This window comes from Diprion similis, chromosome 13 (genome assembly GCF_021155765.1).
Source record: "Diprion similis isolate iyDipSimi1 chromosome 13, iyDipSimi1.1, whole genome shotgun sequence".
Taxonomy (NCBI): Eukaryota; Metazoa; Arthropoda; class Insecta; order Hymenoptera; family Diprionidae; genus Diprion; species Diprion similis.
In genome coordinates, this window is record NC_060117.1 from 13,818,261 (window position 1) to 13,840,302 (window position 22,042).

The following is a 22,042-nucleotide window of genomic DNA, read 5'->3' on the forward strand; positions in this document are numbered from 1 at the left end:
CGCGCTGAATGCGATAAAACAAGTTTTAGGTCGCCAGCATGTATAGAAAAAAAGTTACCAACCGATATCTGAAAAACAAACAAACGGACTTCGACTTCGTGTTTCGAGCAATATCAAAACAAAGACGACCGTTTCCGGCGTAATTTGACGCGCTGAATGCGATCAAACAAGTTTTAGGCCGCTAGCATGTATAGAAAAAAAGTTACCAACCGATATCTGAAAAACAAACAAACGGACTTCGACTTCGTGTTTTAAGCAATATCAAAACAAAGACGACCGTTTCCGGCGTAATTTGACGCGCTGAATGCGATAAAACAAGTTTCAGGTCGCTAGCATGTATAGAAAAAAGGTACTCACCGATATCCACGAAACAAACGAACGGAATTCGACTTCGTGTTTTAAGCAATATCAAAACAAAGACGACCGTTTCCGGGGTAATTTGACGCGCTGAATGCGATAAAACAAGTTTTAGGTCGCCAGCATGTATAGAAAAAAAGTTACCAACCGATATCTGAAAAACAAACAAACGGACTTCGACTTCGTGTTTCGAGCAATATCAAAACAAAGACGACCGTTTCCGGCGTAATTTGACGCGCTGAATGCGATCAAACAAGTTTTAGGCCGCTAGCATGTATAGAAAAAAAGTTACCAACCGATATCTGAAAAACAAACAAACGGACTTCGACTTCGTGTTTTAAGCAATATCAAAACAAAGACGACCGTTTCCGGCGTAATTTGACGCGCTGAATGCGATAAAACAAGTTTTAGGTCGCTAGCATGAATAGAAAAAAAGTTACTCACCGATATCCACGAAACAAACGAACGGAATTCGACTTCGTGTTTTAAGCAATATCAAAACAAAGACGACCGTTTCCGGCGTAATTTGACGCGCTGGATGCGATAAAACAAGTTTTAGGTCGCTAGCATGTATAGAAAAAAAGGTACTCACTGATATCCACGAAACAAACGAACGGAATCCGACTTCGTGTTTCAAGCAATATCAAAACAAAGACGACCGTTTCCGGCGTAATTTGACGCGCTGAATGCGATAAAACAAGTTTCAGGTCGCTAGCATGTATAGAAAAAAAGTTACCTACCGATATCTGAAAAACAAACAAACGGACTTCGACTTCGTGTTTCGAGCAGTATTATAACAACGACGGCCGTTTCCGGCGTAATTTGACGCGCTGAATGCGATAAAACAAGTTTTAGGTCGCTAGCATGTATAGAAAGAAAGTTACTCACCGATATCCACGAAACAAACAAACGGAATTCGACTCCGTGTTTTGAGCAATATCAGAACAAAGACGACCGTTTCCGGCGTAATTTGACGCGCTGAATGCGATAAAACAAGTCTTAGGTCGCTAGCATGTATAGAAAAAAAGTTACCAACCGAAATCTGAAAAACAAACAAACGGACTTCGACTTCGTGTTTCGAGCAATATCAAAACAAAGACGACCGTTTCCGGCGTAATTTGACGCGCTGAATGCGATAAAACAAGTTTTAGGTCGCTAGCATGTATAGAAAAAAAGTTACCTACCGATATCTGAAAAACAAACAAACGGACTTCGACTTCGTGTTTCGAGCAATATCAAAACAAAGACGGCCATTTCCGGCGTAATTTGACGCGCTGAATGCGATAAAACAAGTTTTAGGTCGCTAGCATGTATAGAAAAAAAGTTACTCACCGATATCCACGAAACAAACGAACGGAATTCGACTTCGTGTTTTAAGCAATATCAAAACAAAGACGACCGTTTCCGGCGTAATTTGACGCGCTGGATGCGATAAAACAAGTTTCAGGTCGCTAGCATGTATAGAAAGAAAGTTACCAACCGATATCTGAAAAACAAACAAACGAACTTCGACTTCGTGTTTCGAGCAATATCAAAACAAAGACGGCCGTTTCCGGCGTAATTTGACGCGCTGAATGCGATAAAACAAGTTTCAGGTCGCTAGCATGTATAGAAAAAAGGTACTCACCGATATCCACGAAACAAACGAACGGAATTCGACTTCGTGTTTTAAGCAATATCAAAACAAAGACGACCGTTTCCGGGGTAATTTGACGCGCTGAATGCGATAAAACAAGTTTCAGGTCGCTAGCATGTATAGAAAAAAAGTTACTCACCGATATCCACGAAACAAACGAACGGAATTCGACTTCGTGTTTTAAGCAATATCAAAACAAAGACGACCGTTTCCGGCGTAATTTGACGCGCTGAATGCGATAAAACAAGTTTTAGGTCGCTAGCATGAATAGAAAAAAAGTTACTCACCGATATCCACGAAACAAACGAACGGAATTCGACTTCGTGTTTTAAGCAATATCAAAACAAAGACGACCGTTTCCGGCGTAATTTGACGCGCTGGATGCGATAAAACAAGTTTTAGGTCGCTAGCATGTATAGAAAAAAAGGTACTCACTGATATCCACGAAACAAACGAACGGAATCCGACTTCGTGTTTCAAGCAATATCAAAACAAAGACGACCGTTTCCGGCGTAATTTGACGCGCTGAATGCGATAAAACAAGTTTCAGGTCGCTAGCATGTAAAGAAAAAAAGTTACCTACCGATATCTGAAAAACAAACAAACGGACTTCGACTTCGTGTTTCGAGCAATATTATAACAACGACGGCCGTTTCCGGCGTAATTTGACGCGCTGAATGCGATAAAACAAGTTTTAGGTCGCTAGCATGTATAGAAAAAAAGTTACTCACCGATATCCACGAAACAAACAAACGGAATTCGACTCCGTGTTTTGAGCAATATCAGAACAAAGACGACCGTTTCCGGCGTAATTTGACGCGCTGAATGCGATAAAACAAGTTTTAGGTCGCTAGCATGTATAGAAAAAAAGGTACTCACTGATATCCACGAAACAAACGAACGGAATCCGACTTCGTGTTTCAAGCAATATCAAAACAAAGACGACCGTTTCCGGCGTAATTTGACGCGCTGAATGCGATAAAACAAGTTTCAGGTCGCTAGCATGTAAAGAAAAAAAGTTACCTACCGATATCTGAAAAACAAACAAACGGACTTCGACTTCGTGTTTCGAGCAATATTATAACAACGACGGCCGTTTCCGGCGTAATTTGACGCGCTGAATGCGATAAAACAAGTTTTAGGTCGCTAGCATGTATAGAAAAAAAGTTACTCACCGATATCCACGAAACAAACAAACGGAATTCGACTCCGTGTTTTGAGCAATATCAGAACAAAGACGACCGTTTCCGGCGTAATTTGACGCGCTGAATGCGATAAAACAAGTCTTAGGTCGCTAGCATGTATAGAAAAAAAGTTACCAACCGAAATCTGAAAAACAAACAAACGGACTTCGACTTCGTGTTTCGAGCAATATCAAAACAAAGACGACCGTTTCCGGCGTAATTTGACGCGCTGAATGCGATAAAACAAGTTTTAGGTCGCTAGCATGTATAGAAAAAAAGTTACCTACCGATATCTGAAAAACAAACAAACGGACTTCGACTTCGTGTTTCGAGCAATATCAAAACAAAGACGGCCATTTCCGGCGTAATTTGACGCGCTGAATGCGATAAAACAAGTTTTAGGTCGCTAGCATGTATAGAAAGAAAGTTACTCACCGATATCCACGAAACAAACGAACGGAATTCGACTTCGTGTTTTAAGCAATATCAAAACAAAGACGACCGTTTCCGGCGTAATTTGACGCGCTGGATGCGATAAAACAAGTTTCAGGTCGCTAGCATGTATAGAAAGAAAGTTACCAACCGATATCTGAAAAACAAACAAACGAACTTCGACTTCGTGTTTCGAGCAATATCAAAACAAAGACAGCCGTTTCCGGCGTAATTTGACGCGCTGAATGCGATCAAACAAGTTTTAGGCCGCTAGCATGTATAGAAAAAAAGTTACCAACCGATATCTGAAAAACAAACAAACGGACTTCGACTTCGTGTTTCGAGCAATATCAAAACAAAGACGACCGTTTCCGGCGTAATTTGACGCGCTGAATGCGATCGAACAAGTTTTAGGCCGCTAGCATGTATAGAAAAAAAGTTACCAACCGATATCTGAAAAACAAACAAACGGACTTCGACTTCGTGTTTCGAGCAATATCAAAACAAAGACGGCCGTTTCCGGCGTAATTTGACGCGCTGAATGCGATAAAACAAGTTTTAGGTCGCTAGCATGTATAGAAAAAAAGTTACCAACCGATATCTGAAAAACAAACAAACGGACTTCGACTTCGTGTTTCGAGCAATATCAAAACAAAGACGACCGTTTCCGGCGTAATTTGACGCACTGAATGCGATAAAACAAGTTTCAGGTCGCTAGCATGTATAGAAAGAAAGTTACCAACCGATATCTGAAAAACAAACAAACGAACTTCGACTTCGTGTTTCGAGCAATATCAAAACTTGTTTGATCGCATTCAGCGCGTCAAATTACGCCGGAAACGGTCGTCTTTGTTTTGATATTGCTCGAAACACGAAGTCGAAGTCCGTTTGTTTGTTTTTCAGATATCGGTTGGTAACTTTTTTTCTATACATGCTGGCGACCTAAAACTTGTTTTATCGAATTCGACTTCGTGTTTTAAGCAATATCAAAACAAAGACGACCGTTTCCGGCGTAATTTGACGCGCTGAATGCGATAAAACAAGTTTTAGGTCGCTAGCATGAATAGAAAAAAAGTTACTCACCGATATCCACGAAACAAACGAACGGAATTCGACTTCGTGTTTTAAGCAATATCAAAACAAAGACGACCGTTTCCGGCGTAATTTGACGCGCTGGATGCGATAAAACAAGTTTTAGGTCGCTAGCATGTATAGAAAAAAAGGTACTCACTGATATCCACGAAACAAACGAACGGAATCCGACTTCGTGTTTCAAGCAATATCAAAACAAAGACGACCGTTTCCGGCGTAATTTGACGCGCTGAATGCGATAAAACAAGTTTCAGGTCGCTAGCATGTATAGAAAAAAAGTTACCTACCGATATCTGAAAAACAAACAAACGGACTTCGACTTCGTGTTTCGAGCAATATTATAACAACGACGGCCGTTTCCGGCGTAATTTGACGCGCTGAATGCGATAAAACAAGTTTTAGGTCGCTAGCATGTATAGAAAAAAAGTTACTCACCGATATCCACGAAACAAACAAACGGAATTCGACTCCGTGTTTTGAGCAATATCAGAACAAAGACGACCGTTTCCGGCGTAATTTGACGCGCTGAATGCGATAAAACAAGTCTTAGGTCGCTAGCATGTATAGAAAAAAAGTTACCAACCGAAATCTGAAAAACAAACAAACGGACTTCGACTTCGTGTTTCGAGCAATATCAAAACAAAGACGACCGTTTCCGGCGTAATTTGACGCGCTGAATGCGATAAAACAAGTTTTAGGTCGCTAGCATGTATAGAAAAAAAGTTACCTACCGATATCTGAAAAACAAACAAACGGACTTCGACTTCGTGTTTCGAGCAATATCAAAACAAAGACGGCCATTTCCGGCGTAATTTGACGCGCTGAATGCGATAAAACAAGTTTTAGGTCGCTAGCATGTATAGAAAAAAAGTTACTCACCGATATCCACGAAACAAACGAACGGAATTCGACTTCGTGTTTTAAGCAATATCAAAACAAAGACGACCGTTTCCGGCGTAATTTGACGCGCTGGATGCGATAAAACAAGTTTCAGGTCGCTAGCATGTATAGAAAGAAAGTTACCAACCGATATCTGAAAAACAAACAAACGAACTTCGACTTCGTGTTTCGAGCAATATCAAAACAAAGACGGCCGTTTCCGGCGTAATTTGACGCGCTGAATGCGATAAAACAAGTTTCAGGTCGCTAGCATGTATAGAAAAAAGGTACTCACCGATATCCACGAAACAAACGAACGGAATTCGACTTCGTGTTTTAAGCAATATCAAAACAAAGACGACCGTTTCCGGGGTAATTTGACGCGCTGAATGCGATAAAACAAGTTTCAGGTCGCTAGCATGTATAGAAAAAAAGTTACTCACCGATATCCACGAAACAAACGAACGGAATTCGACTTCGTGTTTTAAGCAATATCAAAACAAAGACGACCGTTTCCGGCGTAATTTGACGCGCTGAATGCGATAAAACAAGTTTTAGGTCGCTAGCATGAATAGAAAAAAAGTTACTCACCGATATCCACGAAACAAACGAACGGAATTCGACTTCGTGTTTTAAGCAATATCAAAACAAAGACGACCGTTTCCGGCGTAATTTGACGCGCTGGATGCGATAAAACAAGTTTTAGGTCGCTAGCATGTATAGAAAAAAAGGTACTCACTGATATCCACGAAACAAACGAACGGAATCCGACTTCGTGTTTCAAGCAATATCAAAACAAAGACGACCGTTTCCGGCGTAATTTGACGCGCTGAATGCGATAAAACAAGTTTCAGGTCGCTAGCATGTATAGAAAAAAAGTTACCTACCGATATCTGAAAAACAAACAAACGGACTTCGACTTCGTGTTTCGAGCAATATTATAACAACGACGGCCGTTTCCGGCGTAATTTGACGCGCTGAATGCGATAAAACAAGTTTTAGGTCGCTAGCATGTATAGAAAAAAAGTTACTCACCGATATCCACGAAACAAACAAACGGAATTCGACTCCGTGTTTTGAGCAATATCAGAACAAAGACGACCGTTTCCGGCGTAATTTGACGCGCTGAATGCGATAAAACAAGTCTTAGGTCGCTAGCATGTATAGAAAAAAAGTTACCAACCGAAATCTGAAAAACAAACGAACGGAATTCGACTTCGTGTTTTAAGCAATATCAAAACAAAGACGACCGTTTCCGGCGTAATTTGACGCGCTGAATGCGATAAAACAAGTTTTAGGTCGCTAGCATGAATAGAAAAAAAGTTACTCACCGATATCCACGAAACAAACGAACGGAATTCGACTTCGTGTTTTAAGCAATATCAAAACAAAGACGACCGTTTCCGGCGTAATTTGACGCGCTGGATGCGATAAAACAAGTTTTAGGTCGCTAGCATGTATAGAAAAAAAGGTACTCACTGATATCCACGAAACAAACGAACGGAATCCGACTTCGTGTTTCAAGCAATATCAAAACAAAGACGACCGTTTCCGGCGTAATTTGACGCGCTGAATGCGATAAAACAAGTTTCAGGTCGCTAGCATGTATAGAAAAAAAGTTACCTACCGATATCTGAAAAACAAACAAACGGACTTCGACTTCGTGTTTCGAGCAATATTATAACAACGACGGCCGTTTCCGGCGTAATTTGACGCGCTGAATGCGATAAAACAAGTTTTAGGTCGCTAGCATGTATAGAAAAAAAGTTACTCACCGATATCCACGAAACAAACAAACGGAATTCGACTCCGTGTTTTGAGCAATATCAGAACAAAGACGACCGTTTCCGGCGTAATTTGACGCGCTGAATGCGATAAAACAAGTCTTAGGTCGCTAGCATGTATAGAAAAAAAGTTACCAACCGAAATCTGAAAAACAAACAAACGGACTTCGACTTCGTGTTTCGAGCAATATCAAAACAAAGACGACCGTTTCCGGCGTAATTTGACGCGCTGAATGCGATAAAACAAGTTTTAGGTCGCTAGCATGTATAGAAAAAAGGTACTCACCGATATCCACGAAACAAACGAACGGAATTCGACTTCGTGTTTTAAGCAATATCAAAACAAAGACGACCGTTTCCGGGGTAATTTGACGCGCTGAATGCGATGAAACAAGTTTCAGGTCGCTAGCATGTATAGAAAAAAAGTTACTCACGGATATCCACGAAACAAACGAACGGAATTCGACTTCGTGTTTTAAGCAATATCAAAACAAAGACGACCGTTTCCGGCGTAATTTGACGCGCTGAATGCGATAAAACAAGTTTTAGGTCGCTAGCATGTATAGAAAAAAAGGTACTCACCGATATCCACGAAACAAACGAACGGAATTCGACTTCGTGTTTCAAGCAATATCAAAACAAAGACGACCGTTTCCGGCGTAATTTGACGCGCTGAATGCGATAAAACAAGTTTCAGGTCGCTAGCATGTATAGAAAAAAAGTTACCTACCGATATCTGAAAAACAAACAAACGGACTTCGACTTCGTGTTTCGAGCAATATTAAAACAACGACGGCCGTTTCCGGCGTAATTTGACGCGCTGAATGCGATAAAACAAGTTTCAGGTCGCTAGCATGTATGGAAAAAAAGTTACTCACCGATATCCACGAAACAAACGAACGGAATTCGACTTCGTGTTTTAAGCAATATCAAAACAAAGACGACCGTTTTCGGCGTAATTTGACGCGCTAAATGCGATCAAACAAGTTTTAGGTCGCTAGCATGTATAGAAAAAAAGTTACCTACCGATATCTGAAAAACAAACAAACGGACTTCGACTTCGTGTTTCGAGCAATATCAAAACAAAGACGGCCATTTCCGGCGTAATTTGACGCGCTGAATGCGATAAAACAAGTTTTAGGTCGCTAGCATGAATAGAAAAAAAGTTACTCACCGATATCCACGAAACAAACGAACGGAATTCGACTTCGTGTTTTAAGCAATATCAAAACAAAGACGACCGTTTCCGGCGTAATTTGACGCGCTGGATGCGATAAAACAAGTTTTAGGTCGCTAGCATGTATAGAAAAAAAGGTACTCACCGATATCCACCAAACAAACGAACGGAATCCGACTTCGTGTTTCAAGCAATATCAAAACAAAGACGACCGTTTCCGGCGTAATTTGACGCGCTGAATGCGATAAAACAAGTTTTAGGTCGCTAGCATGTATAGAAAAAAAGTTACTCACCGATATCCACGAAACAAACAAACGGAATTCGACTCCGTGTTTTGAGCAATATCAGAACAAAGACGACCGTTTCCGGCGTAATTTGACGCGCTGAATGCGATAAAACAAGTTTCAGGTCGCTAGCATGTATAGAAAGAAAGTTACCAACCGATATCTGAAAAACAAACAAACGGACTTCGACTTCGTGTTTCGAGCAATATCAAAACAAAGACGGCCGTTTCCGGCGTAATTTGACGCGCTGAATGCGATAAAACAAGTTTTAGGTCGCTAGCATGTATAGAAAAAAAGTTACCAACCGATATCTGAAAAACAAACAAACGGACTTCGACTTCGTGTTTCGAGCAATATCAAAACAAAGACGACCGTTTCCGGCGTAATTTGACGCGCTGAATGCGATAAAACAAGTCTTAGGTCGCTAGCATGTATAGAAAAAAAGTTACCAACCGAAATCTGAAAAACAAACAAACGGACTTCGACTTCGTGTTTCGAGCAATATCAAAACAAAGACGACCGTTTCCGGCGTAATTTGACGCGCTGAATGCGATCAAACAAGTTTTAGGCCGCTAGCATGTATAGAAAAAAAGTTACCAACCGATATCTGAAAAACGAACAAACGGAATTCGACTCCGTGTTTTAAGCAATATCAGAACAAAGACGACCGTTTCCGGCGTAATTTGACGCGCTGGATGCGATGAAACAAGTTTTAGGTCGCTAGCATATATAGAAAAAAAGTTACCAACCGATATCTGAAAAACAAACGAACGGAAATCGACTTCGTGTTTTGAGCAATACCAAAACAAAGACGACCGTTTCCGGCGTAATTTGACGGGCTGAATGCGATAAAACAAGTTTTAGGTCGCTAGCATGTATAGAAAAAAAGTTACTCACCGATATCCACAAAACAAACAAACGGAATTCGACTCCGTGTTTTAAGCAATATCAAAACAAAGACGACCGTTTCCGGCGTAATTTGACGCGCTGAATGCGATAAAACAAGTTTCAGGTCGCTAGCATGTATAGAAAAAAGGTACTCACCGATATCCACGAAACAAACGAACGGAATTCGACTTCGTGTTTTAAGCAATATCAAAACAAAGACGACCGTTTCCGGGGTAATTTGACGCGCTGAATGCGATAAAACAAGTTTCAGGTCGCTAGCATGTATAGAAAAAAAGTTACTCACCGATATCCACGAAACAAACGAACGGAATTCGACTTCGTGTTTTAAGCAATATCAAAACAAAGACGACCGTTTCCGGCGTAATTTGACGCGCTGAATGCGATAAAACAAGTTTTAGGTCGCTAGCATGAATAGAAAAAAAGTTACTCACCGATATCCACGAAACAAACGAACGGAATTCGACTTCGTGTTTTAAGCAATATCAAAACAAAGACGACCGTTTCCGGCGTAATTTGACGCGCTGGATGCGATAAAACAAGTTTTAGGTCGCTAGCATGTATAGAAAAAAAGGTACTCACTGATATCCACGAAACAAACGAACGGAATCCGACTTCGTGTTTCAAGCAATATCAAAACAAAGACGACCGTTTCCGGCGTAATTTGACGCGCTGAATGCAATAAAACAAGTTTCAGGTCGCTAGCATGTATAGAAAAAAAGTTACCTACCGATATCTGAAAAACAAACAAACGGACTTCGACTTCGTGTTTTGAGCAATATTATAACAACGACGGCCGTTTCCGGCGTAATTTGACGCGCTGAATGCGATAAAACAAGTTTTAGGTCGCTAGCATGTATAGAAAAAAAGTTACTCACCGATATCCACGAAACAAACAAACGGAATTCGACTCCGTGTTTTGAGCAATATCAGAACAAAGACGACCGTTTCCGGCGTAATTTGACGCGCTGAATGCGATAAAACAAGTCTTAGGTCGCTAGCATGTATAGAAAAAAAGTTACCAACCGAAATCTGAAAAACAAACAAACGGACTTCGACTTCGTGTTTCGAGCAATATCAAAACAAAGACGACCGTTTCCGGCGTAATTTGACGCGCTGAATGCGATAAAACAAGTTTTAGGTCGCTAGCATGTATAGAAAAAAAGTTACCTACCGATATCTGAAAAACAAACAAACGGACTTCGACTTCGTGTTTCGAGCAATATCAAAACAAAGACGGCCATTTCCGGCGTAATTTGACGCGCTGAATGCGATAAAACAAGTTTTAGGTCGCTAGCATGTATAGAAAGAAAGTTACTCACGGATATCCACGAAACAAACGAACGGAATTCGACTTCGTGTTTTAAGCAATATCAAAACAAAGACGACCGTTTCCGGCGTAATTTGACGCGCTGGATGCAATAAAACAAGTTTCAGGTCGCTAGCATGTATAGAAAGAAAGTTACCAACCGATATCTGAAAAACAAACAAACGAACTTCGACTTCGTGTTTCGAGCAATATCAAAACAAAGACGGCCGTTTCCGGCGTAATTTGACGCGCTGAATGCGATAAAACAAGTTTTAGGTCGCTAGCATGTATAGAAAAAAAGTTACCAACCGATATCTGAAAAACAAACAAACGGACTTCGACTTCGTGTTTCGAGCAATATCAAAACAAAGACGACCGTTTCCGGCGTAATTTGACGCACTGAATGCGATAAAACAAGTCTTAGGTCGCTAGCATGTATAGAAAAAAAGTTACCAACCGAAATCTGAAAAACAAACAAACGGACTTCGACTTCGTGTTTCGAGCAATATCAAAACAAAGACGACCGTTTCCGGCGTAATTTGACGCGCTGAATGCGATCAAACAAGTTTTAGGCCGCTAGCATGTATAGAAAAAAAGTTACCAACCGATATCTGAAAAACAAACAAACGGACTTCGACTTCGTGTTTTAAGCAATATCAAAACAAAGACGACCGTTTCCGGCGTAATTTGACGCGCTGAATGCGATAAAACAAGTTTTAGGTCGCTAGCATGTATAGAAAAAAGGTACTCACCGATATCCACGAAACAAACGAACGGAATTCGACTTCGTGTTTTAAGCAATATCAAAACAAAGACGACCGTTTCCGGGGTAATTTGACGCGCTGAATGCGATGAAACAAGTTTCAGGTCGCTAGCATGTATAGAAAAAAAGTTACTCACCGATATCCACGAAACAAACGAACGGAATTCGACTTCGTGTTTTAAGCAATATCAAAACAAAGACGACCGTTTCCGGCGTAATTTGACGCGCTGAATGCGATAAAACAAGTTTTAGGTCGCTAGCATGTATAGAAAAAAAGGTACTCACCGATATCCACGAAACAAACGAACGGAATTCGACTTCGTGTTTCAAGCAATATCAAAACAAAGACGACCGTTTCCGGCGTAATTTGACGCGCTGAATGCGATAAAACAAGTTTTAGGTCGCTAGCATGTATAGAAAAAAAGGTACTCACCGATATCCACGAAACAAACGAACGGTATTCGACTTCGTGTTTCGAGCAATATCAAAACAAAGACGACCGTTTCCGGCGTAATTTGACGCGCTGAATGCGATGAAACAAGTTGCAGGTCGCTAGCATGTATAGAAAAAAAGTTACCTACCGATATCTGAAAAACAAACAAACGGACTTCGACTTCGTGTTTCGAGCAATATTAAAACAACGACGGCCGTTTCCGGCGTAATTTGACGCGCTGAATGCGATAAAACAAGTTTTAGGTCGCTAGCATGTATAGAAAAAAAGTTACTCACCGATATCCACGAAACAAACAAACGGAATTCGACTCCGTGTTTTGAGCAATATCAGAACAAAGACGACCGTTTCCGGCGTAATTTGACGCGCTGAATGCGATAAAACAAGTCTTAGGTCGCTAGCATGTATAGAAAAAAAGTTACCAACCGAAATCTGAAAAACAAACAAACGGACTTCGACTTCGTGTTTCGAGCAATATCAAAACAAAGACGACCGTTTCCGGCGTAATTTGACGCGCTGAATGCGATAAAACAAGTTTTAGGTCGCTAGCATGTATAGAAAAAAAGTTACCTACCGATATCTGAAAAACAAACAAACGGACTTCGACTTCGTGTTTCGAGCAATATCAAAACAAAGACGGCCATTTCCGGCGTAATTTGACGCGCTGAATGCGATAAAACAAGTTTTAGGTCGCTAGCATGTATAGAAAGAAAGTTACTCACGGATATCCACGAAACAAACGAACGGAATTCGACTTCGTGTTTTAAGCAATATCAAAACAAAGACGACCGTTTCCGGCGTAATTTGACGCGCTGGATGCAATAAAACAAGTTTCAGGTCGCTAGCATGTATAGAAAGAAAGTTACCAACCGATATCTGAAAAACAAACAAACGAACTTCGACTTCGTGTTTCGAGCAATATCAAAACAAAGACGGCCGTTTCCGGCGTAATTTGACGCGCTGAATGCGATAAAACAAGTTTTAGGTCGCTAGCATGTATAGAAAAAAAGTTACCAACCGATATCTGAAAAACAAACAAACGGACTTCGACTTCGTGTTTCGAGCAATATCAAAACAAAGACGACCGTTTCCGGCGTAATTTGACGCACTGAATGCGATAAAACAAGTCTTAGGTCGCTAGCATGTATAGAAAAAAAGTTACCAACCGAAATCTGAAAAACAAACAAACGGACTTCGACTTCGTGTTTCGAGCAATATCAAAACAAAGACGACCGTTTCCGGCGTAATTTGACGCGCTGAATGCGATCAAACAAGTTTTAGGCCGCTAGCATGTATAGAAAAAAAGTTACCAACCGATATCTGAAAAACAAACAAACGGACTTCGACTTCGTGTTTTAAGCAATATCAAAACAAAGACGACCGTTTCCGGCGTAATTTGACGCGCTGAATGCGATAAAACAAGTTTTAGGTCGCTAGCATGTATAGAAAAAAGGTACTCACCGATATCCACGAAACAAACGAACGGAATTCGACTTCGTGTTTTAAGCAATATCAAAACAAAGACGACCGTTTCCGGGGTAATTTGACGCGCTGAATGCGATGAAACAAGTTTCAGGTCGCTAGCATGTATAGAAAAAAAGTTACTCACCGATATCCACGAAACAAACGAACGGAATTCGACTTCGTGTTTTAAGCAATATCAAAACAAAGACGACCGTTTCCGGCGTAATTTGACGCGCTGAATGCGATAAAACAAGTTTTAGGTCGCTAGCATGTATAGAAAAAAAGGTACTCACCGATATCCACGAAACAAACGAACGGAATTCGACTTCGTGTTTCAAGCAATATCAAAACAAAGACGACCGTTTCCGGCGTAATTTGACGCGCTGAATGCGATAAAACAAGTTTTAGGTCGCTAGCATGTATAGAAAAAAAGGTACTCACCGATATCCACGAAACAAACGAACGGTATTCGACTTCGTGTTTCGAGCAATATCAAAACAAAGACGACCGTTTCCGGCGTAATTTGACGCGCTGAATGCGATGAAACAAGTTGCAGGTCGCTAGCATGTATAGAAAAAAAGTTACCTACCGATATCTGAAAAACAAACAAACGGACTTCGACTTCGTGTTTCGAGCAATATTAAAACAACGACGGCCGTTTCCGGCGTAATTTGACGCGCTGAATGCGATAAAACAAGTTTCAGGTCGCTAGCATGTATGGAAAAAAAGTTACTCACCGATATCCACGAAACAAACGAACGGAATTCGACTTCGTGTTTTAAGCAATATCAAAACAAAGACGACCGTTTCCGGCGTAATTTGACGCGCTAAATGCGATCAAACAAGTTTTAGGTCGCTAGCATGTATAGAAAAAAAGTTACCTACCGATATCTGAAAAACAAACAAACGGACTTCGACTTCGTGTTTCGAGCAATATCAAAACAAAGACGGCCATTTCCGGCGTAATTTGACGCGCTGAATGCGATAAAACAAGTTTTAGGTCGCTAGCATGAATAGAAAAAAAGTTACTCACCGATATCCACGAAACAAACGAACGGAATTCGACTTCGTGTTTTAAGCAATATCAAAACAAAGACGACCGTTTCCGGCGTAATTTGACGCGCTGGATGCGATAAAACAAGTTTTAGGTCGCTAGCATGTATAGAAAAAAAGTTACTCACCGATATCCACGAAACAAACAAACGGAATTCGACTCCGTGTTTTGAGCAATATCAGAACAAAGACGACCGTTTCCGGCGTAATTTGACGCGCTGAATGCGATAAAACAAGTTTCAGGTCGCTAGCATGTATAGAAAGAAAGTTACCAACCGATATCTGAAAAACAAACAAACGGACTTCGACTTCGTGTTTCGAGCAATATCAAAACAAAGACGGCCGTTTCCGGCGTAATTTGACGCGCTGAATGCGATAAAACAAGTTTTAGGTCGCTAGCATGTATAGAAAAAAAGTTACCAACCGATATCTGAAAAACAAACAAACGGACTTCGACTTCGTGTTTCGAGCAATATCAAAACAAAGACGACCGTTTCCGGCGTAATTTGACGCGCTGAATGCGATAAAACAAGTCTTAGGTCGCTAGCATGTATAGAAAAAAAGTTACCAACCGAAATCTGAAAAACAAACAAACGGACTTCGACTTCGTGTTTCGAGCAATATCAAAACAAAGACGACCGTTTCCGGCGTAATTTGACGCGCTGAATGCGATCAAACAAGTTTTAGGCCGCTAGCATGTATAGAAAAAAAGTTACCAACCGATATCTGAAAAACAAACAAACGGAATTCGACTCCGTGTTTTAAGCAATATCAGAACAAAGACGACCGTTTCCGGCGTAATTTGACGCGCTGGATGCGATGAAACAAGTTTTAGGTCGCTAGCATATATAGAAAAAAAGTTACCAACCGATATCTGAAAAACAAACGAACGGAAATCGACTTCGTGTTTTGAGCAATACCAAAACAAAGACGACCGTTTCCGGCGTAATTTGACGGGCTGAATGCGATAAAACAAGTTTTAGGTCGCTAGCATGTATAGAAAAAAAGTTACTCACCGATATCCACAAAACAAACAAACGGAATTCGACTCCGTGTTTTAAGCAATATCAAAACAAAGACGACCGTTTCCGGCGTAATTTGACGCGCTGAATGCGATAAAACAAGTTTCAGGTCGCTAGCATGTATAGAAAAAAGGTACTCACCGATATCCACGAAACAAACGAACGGAATTCGACTTCGTGTTTTAAGCAATATCAAAACAAAGACGACCGTTTCCGGCGTAATTTGACGCGCTGAATGCGATAAAACAAGTTTTAGGCCGCTAGCATGTATAGAAAAAAAGTTACCAACCGATATCTGAAAAACAAACAAACGGAATTCGACTCCGTGTTTTAAGCAATATCAGAACAAAGACGACCGTTTCCGGCGTAATTTGACGCGCTGGATGCGATGAAACAAGTTTTAGGTCGCTAGCATATATAGAAAAAAAGTTACCAACCGATATCTGAAAAACAAACGAACGGAAATCGACTTCGTGTTTTGAGCAATACCAAAACAAAGACGACCGTTTCCGGCGTAATTTGACGGGCTGAATGCGATAAAACAAGTTTTAGGTCGCTAGCATGTATAGAAAAAAAGTTACTCACCGATATCCACAAAACAAACAAACGGAATTCGACTCCGTGTTTTAAGCAATATCAAAACAAAGACGACCGTTTCCGGCGTAATTTGACGCGCTGAATGCGATAAAACAAGTTTCAGGTCGCTAGCATGTATAGAAAAAAGGTACTCACCGATATCCACGAAACAAACGAACGGAATTCGACTTCGTGTTTTAAGCAATATCAAAACAAAGACGACCGTTTCCGGCGTAATTTGACGCGCTGAATGCGATAAAACAAGTTTTAGGCCGCTAGCATGTATAGAAAAAAAGTTACCAACCGATATCTGAAAAACAAACAAACGGAATTCGACTCCGTGTTTTAAGCAATATCAGAACAAAGACGACCGTTTCCGGCGTAATTTGACGCGCTGGATGCGATGAAACAAGTTTTAGGTCGCTAGCATATATAGAAAAAAAGTTACCAACCGATATCTGAAAAACAAACGAACGGAAATCGACTTCGTGTTTTGAGCAATACCAAAACAAAGACGACCGTTTCCGGCGTAATTTGACGGGCTGAATGCGATAAAACAAGTTTTAGGTCGCTAGCATGTATAGAAAAAAAGTTACTCACCGATATCCACAAAACAAACAAACGGAATTCGACTCCGTGTTTTAAGCAATATCAAAACAAAGACGACCGTTTCCGGCGTAATTTGACGCGCTGAATGCGATAAAACAAGTTTCAGGTCGCTAGCATGTATAGAAAAAAGGTACTCACCGATATCCACGAAACAAACGAACGGAATTCGACTTCGTGTTTTAAGCAATATCAAAACAAAGACGACCGTTTCCGGGGTAATTTGACGCGCTGAATGCGATAAAACAAGTTTCAGGTCGCTAGCATGTATAGAAAAAAAGTTACTCACCGATATCCACGAAACAAACGAACGGAATTCGACTTCGTGTTTTAAGCAATATCAAAACAAAGACGACCGTTTCCGGCGTAATTTGACGCGCTGAATGCGATAAAACAAGTTTTAGGTCGCTAGCATGTATAGAAAAAAAGTTACCTACCGATATCTGAAAAACAAACAAACGGACTTCGACTTCGTGTTTCGAGCAATATCAAAACAAAGACGGCCATTTCCGGCGTAATTTGACGCGCTGAATGCGATAAAACAAGTTTTAGGTCGCTAGCATGTATAGAAAAAAAGTTACTCACCGATATCCACGAAACAAACGAACGGAATTCGACTTCGTGTTTTAAGCAATATCAAAACAAAGACGACCGTTTCCGGCGTAATTTGACGCGCTGGATGCGATAAAACAAGTTTTAGGTCGCTAGCATGTATAGAAAAAAAGGTACTCACCGATATCCACGAAACAAACGAACGGAATTCGACTTCGTGTTTCAAGCAATATCAAAACAAAGACGACCGTTTCCGGCGTAATTTGACGCGCTGAATGCGATAAAACAAGTTTCAGGTCGCTAGCATGTATAGAAAAAAAGTTACCTACCGATATCTGAAAAACAAACAAACGGACTTCGACTTCGTGTTTCGAGCAATATTATAACAACGACGGCCGTTTCCGGCGTAATTTGACGCGCTGAATGCGATAAAACAAGTTTTAGGTCGCTAGCATGTATAGAAAAAAAGTTACTCACCGATATCCACGAAACAAACAAACGGAATTCGACTCCGTGTTTTGAGCAATATCAGAACAAAGACGACCGTTTCCGGCGTAATTTGACGCGCTGAATGCGATAAAACAAGTTTCAAGTCGCTAGCATGTATAGAAAGAAAGTTACCAACCGATATCTGAAAAACAAACAAACGGACTTCGACTTCGTGTTTCGAGCAATATCAAAACAAAGACGGCCGTTTCCGGCGTAATTTGACGCGCTGAATGCGATAAAACAAGTTTTAGGTCGCTAGCATGTATAGAAAAAAAGTTACCAACCGATATCTGAAAAACAAACAAACGGACTTCGACTTCGTGTTTCGAGCAATATCAAAACAAAGACGACCGTTTCCGGCGTAATTTGACGCGCTGAATGCGATAAAACAAGTCTTAGGTCGCTAGCATGTATAGAAAAAAAGTTACCAACCGAAATCTGAAAAACAAACAAACGGACTTCGACTTCGTGTTTCGAGCAATATCAAAACAAAGACGACCGTTTCCGGCGTAATTTGACGCGCTGAATGCGATCAAACAAGTTTTAGGCCGCTAGCATGTATAGAAAAAAAGTTACCAACCGATATCTGAAAAACAAACAAACGGAATTCGACTCCGTGTTTTAAGCAATATCAGAACAAAGACGACCGTTTCCGGCGTAATTTGACGGGCTGAATGCGATAAAACAAGTTTTAGGTCGCTAGCATGTATAGAAAAAAAGTTACTCACCGATATCCACAAAACAAACAAACGGAATTCGACTCCGTGTTTTGAGCAATATCAGAACAAAGACGACCGTTTCCGGCGTAATTTGACGCGCTGAATGCGATAAAACAAGTTTTAGGTCGCTAGCATGTATAGAAAAAAAGTTACTAACCGATATCTGAAAAACAAACAAACGGACTCCGACTTCGTCTATCGAGCAATATCAAAACAAAGACGGCCGTTTCCGGCGTAATTTGACGCGCTGAATGCGATGAAACAAGTTTCAGGTCGCTAGCATGTATAGAAAAAAAGTTACTCACCGATATCCACGGAACAAACGAACGGAATTTGATTTCGTGGTTTGAGCAATATCAAAACAAAGACGACCGTTTCCGACGTAATTTGACGCGCTGAATGCGATGAAACAAGTTTTAGGTCGCTAGCATGTATAGAAAAAAAGTTACCAACCGATATCTGAAAAACAAACAAACGGACTTCGACTTCGTGTTTTGAGCAATACCAAAACAAAGACGACCGTTTCCGGCGTAATTCGACGGGCTGAATGCGATAAAACAAGTTTTTGGTCGCTAGCATGTATAGAAAAAAAGTTCCTCACCGATATCCACGAAACAAACGAACGGAATTCGACTCCGTGTTTTAAGCAATATCAGAACAAAGACGACCGTTTCCGGCGTAATTTGACGCGCTGGATGCGATGAAACAAGTTTTAGGTCGCTAGCATGTATAGAAAAAAAGTTACCAACCGATATCTGAAAAACAAACGAACGGAATTCGACTTCGTGTTTTGAGCAATACCAAAACAAAGACGACCGTTTCCGGCGTAATTTGACGGGCTGAATGCGATAAAACAAGTTTTAGGTCGCTAGCATGTATAGAAAAAAAGTTACTCACCGATATCCACAAAACAAACAAACGGATTTCGACTCCGTGTTTTGAGCAATATCAGAACAAAGACGACCGTTTCCGCCGTAATTTGACGCGCTGAATGCGATAAAACAAGTTTTAGGTCGCTAGCATGTATAGAAAAAAAGTTACTCACCGATATCCACAAAACAAACAAACGGAATTCGACTCCGTGTTTTAAGCAATATCAAAACAAAGACGACCGTTTCCGGCGTAATTTGACGCGCTGAATGCGATAAAACAAGTTTCAGGTCGCTAGCATGTATAGAAAAAAGGTACTCACCGATATCCACGAAACAAACGAACGGAATTCGACTTCGTGTTTTAAGCAATATCAAAACAAAGACGACCGTTTCCGGGGTAATTTGACGCGCTGAATGCGATAAAACAAGTTTCAGGTCGCTAGCATGTATAGAAAAAAAGTTACTCACCGATATCCACGAAACAAACGAACGGAATTCGACTTCGTGTTTTAAGCAATATCAAAACAAAGACGACCGTTTCCGGCGTAATTTGACGCGCTGAATGCGATAAAACAAGTTTTAGGTCGCTAGCATGTATAGAAAAAAAGTTACCTACCGATATCTGAAAAACAAACAAACGGACTTCGACTTCGTGTTTCGAGCAATATCAAAACAAAGACGGCCATTTCCGGCGTAATTTGACGCGCTGAATGCGATAAAACAAGTTTTAGGTCGCTAGCATGTATAGAAAAAAAGTTACTCACCGATATCCACGAAACAAACGAACGGAATTCGACTTCGTGTTTTAAGCAATATCAAAACAAAGACGACCGTTTCCGGCGTAATTTGACGCGCTGGATGCGATAAAACAAGTTTTAGGTCGCTAGCATGTATAGAAAAAAAGGTACTCACCGATATCCACGAAACAAACGAACGGAATTCGACTTCGTGTTTCAAGCAATATCAAAACAAAGACGACCGTTTCCGGCGTAATTTGACGCGCTGAATGCGATAAAACAAGTTTCAGGTCGCTAGCATGTATAGAAAAAAAGTTACCTACCGATATCTGAAAAACAAACAAACGGACTTCGACTTCGTGTTTCGAGCAATATTATAACAACGACGGCCGTTTCCGGCGTAATTTGACGCGCTGAATGCGATAAAACAAGTTTTAGGTCGCTAGCATGTATAGAAAAAAAGTTACTCACCGATATCCACGAAACAAACAAACGGAATTCGACTCCGTGTTTTGAGCAATATCAGAACAAAGACGACCGTTTCCGGCGTAATTTGACGCGCTGAATGCGATAAAACAAGTTTCAAGTCGCTAGCATGTATAGAAAGAAAGTTACCAACCGATATCTGAAAAACAAACAAACGGACTTCGACTTCGTGTTTCGAGCAATATCAAAACAAAGACGGCCGTTTCCGGCGTAATTTGACGCGCTGAATGCGATAAAACAAGTTTTAGGTCGCTAGCATGTATAAAAAAAAAGTTACCAACCGATATCTGAAAAACAAACAAACGGACTTCGACTTCGTGTTTCGAGCAATATCAAAACAAAGACGACCGTTTTCGGCGTAATTTGACGCGCTGAATGCGATAAAACAAGTCTTAGGTCGCTAGCATGTATAGAAAAAAAGTTACCAACCGAAATCTGAAAAACAAACAAACGGACTTCGACTTCGTGTTTCGAGCAATATCAAAACAAAGACGACCGTTTCCGGCGTAATTTGACGCGCTGAATGCGATCAAACAAGTTTTAGGCCGCTAGCATGTATAGAAAAAAAGTTACCAACCGATATCTGAAAAACAAACAAACGGAATTCGACTCCGTGTTTTAAGCAATATCAGAACAAAGACGACCGTTTCCGGCGTAATTTGACGCGCTGGATGCGATGAAACAAGTTTTAGGTCGCTAGCATGTATAGAAAAAAAGTTACCAACCGATATCTGAAAAACAAACGAACGGAAATCGACTTCGTGTTTTGAGCAATACCAAAACAAAGACGACCGTTTCCGGCGTAATTTGACGGGCTGAATGCGATAAAACAAGTTTTAGGTCGCTAGCATGTATAGAAAAAAAGTTACTCACCGATATCCACAAAACAAACAAACGGAATTCGACTCCGTGTTTTGAGCAATATCAGAACAAAGACGACCGTTTCCGGCGTAATTTGACGCGCTGAATGCGATAAAACAAGTTTTAGGTCGCTAGCATGTATAGAAAAAAAGTTACTAACCGATATCTGAAAAACAAACAAACGGACTCCGACTTCGTCTATCGAGCAATATCAAAACAAAGACGGCCGTTTCCGGCGTAATTTGACGCGCTGAATGCGATGAAACAAGTTTCAGGTCGCTAGCATGTATAGAAAAAAAGTTACTCACCGATATCCACGGAACAAACGAACGGAATTCGATTTCGTGGTTT